General features: G+C 39.0%; 1 pseudogene; it reads right to left on the bottom strand.

Moving 5' to 3' along the window:
- Positions 1-655: 655 nt before the first annotated feature.
- LOC113314553 lies at positions 656-755 on the bottom strand (annotated as a pseudogene).
- Between the last annotated feature and the right edge of the window lie 604 nt (positions 756-1,359).

Below are 1,359 nucleotides of genomic sequence, written 5' to 3'. Positions count from 1 at the left end.
TTTCTGTGAGTTGAATGCGTGACTGCGCCGCCTTGTAATCGGTGAGGCCTTGGGTATCAAAGCTCCACTGAGCTTCCCTCGCCTCGATTCAACTTACTTTGACTCGGATTGATTCCAGAGGGGTTTGCTCAGATTGTAACGAGTTCCTTTTCGAAAGAATAGAAGCTGGTCTAGAAACAATCTAAGTGGAACCATCATGCTTTTTGTTTGCTAGAAAATTAGGTTTGATTTGGTTGAGTCAGCCTTGTTTTGTGATTGCATAGAATCCCAAATATCCCGATAGTGCTAGCAATGGCAACTTTTAAAGCTTTGTTGAACCCAACTAGGACTACTCGTCCTTCTTGTATCAGGTTAGCCGAAACTGAAGCAAATTATGAACTTAGGCCTGGGACCCTACAGATGCTCCCAATATTTTTAGGGAAAGAAAATGAAAACCCATACTTCCATGTTAGGGATTTTGAGGAAATTTGTAGTACCCTAAAGATTAGAGACCTTGATGATGATGCTTTGAAACTTAGGTTATTTCCTTTTTCCCTGAAAGATAAAGCCAAATCGTGGCTATATAGTTTGGCTTCTGGTTCAATAGAAACATATGAACAACTTACATCTGCCTTTTTGAACAAGATTTTCCCTAGGCACAAATCATCGTCTATTAGGACGCAAATATGCACATTTTCTCAACAGCAGGGAGAATCGTTATATAGATATTTGGAAAGGTTCAATGACTTATTAGGCCAATGTCCTCATCATGGTTTAGAAAAGGTTAGGCTAGTTCAAATCCTTTATGAGGGTTTAGATTATTCGACAACAACCATGGTTGAGTCTCTATGCACTGGTGGTTTTGAAAACCAAACTGTTGATGCGGCGATGGAATTTTTGAATGAAATCGCCGAAAATACCCAGCAATGGGAATATTGTAGGGAACCCAAGAGAAAAATTCTTTTAGGTAGAGGAAACATTAATAGGGTAGAAGGAGGCTATGAATCAGAGGCCAAAATTGCTGCTATAGCAAAAAGGTTAGAAGCTTTAGAATTGGGTCACACTAGTGGTAGAGTAGAGACTTTTTGGGAATGCCAGAATAATAAAGAGCAAGCCAATGCTCTCTATAATAACACTAGGTTTGATAACCATCAGAAGTTTGACCCATATTCAGAAACCTATAATCATGGTTGGAAAAACCATCCGAACCTTTCATGGTCTAAGGACCAAGGTCAGTTTAGTAATTCTAATGTTCCCCCAGGTTTTGGCTATACTAAGAATAATTCAGGATCAACTCAGTTTCAGAATCAGTCTGATAAGAAAATCTTAAGTCTAGAGGAAACTCTCACCTCGTTTATTCAAATACTGAAAATATGCGTC

Source organism: Papaver somniferum, chromosome 9 (genome assembly GCF_003573695.1).
Source record: "Papaver somniferum cultivar HN1 chromosome 9, ASM357369v1, whole genome shotgun sequence".
NCBI classification, from domain to species: Eukaryota; Viridiplantae; Streptophyta; class Magnoliopsida; order Ranunculales; family Papaveraceae; genus Papaver; species Papaver somniferum.
Note: the sequence above shows the minus strand (reverse complement) of the source record. Positions and strands in the feature narration are given on the sequence as shown.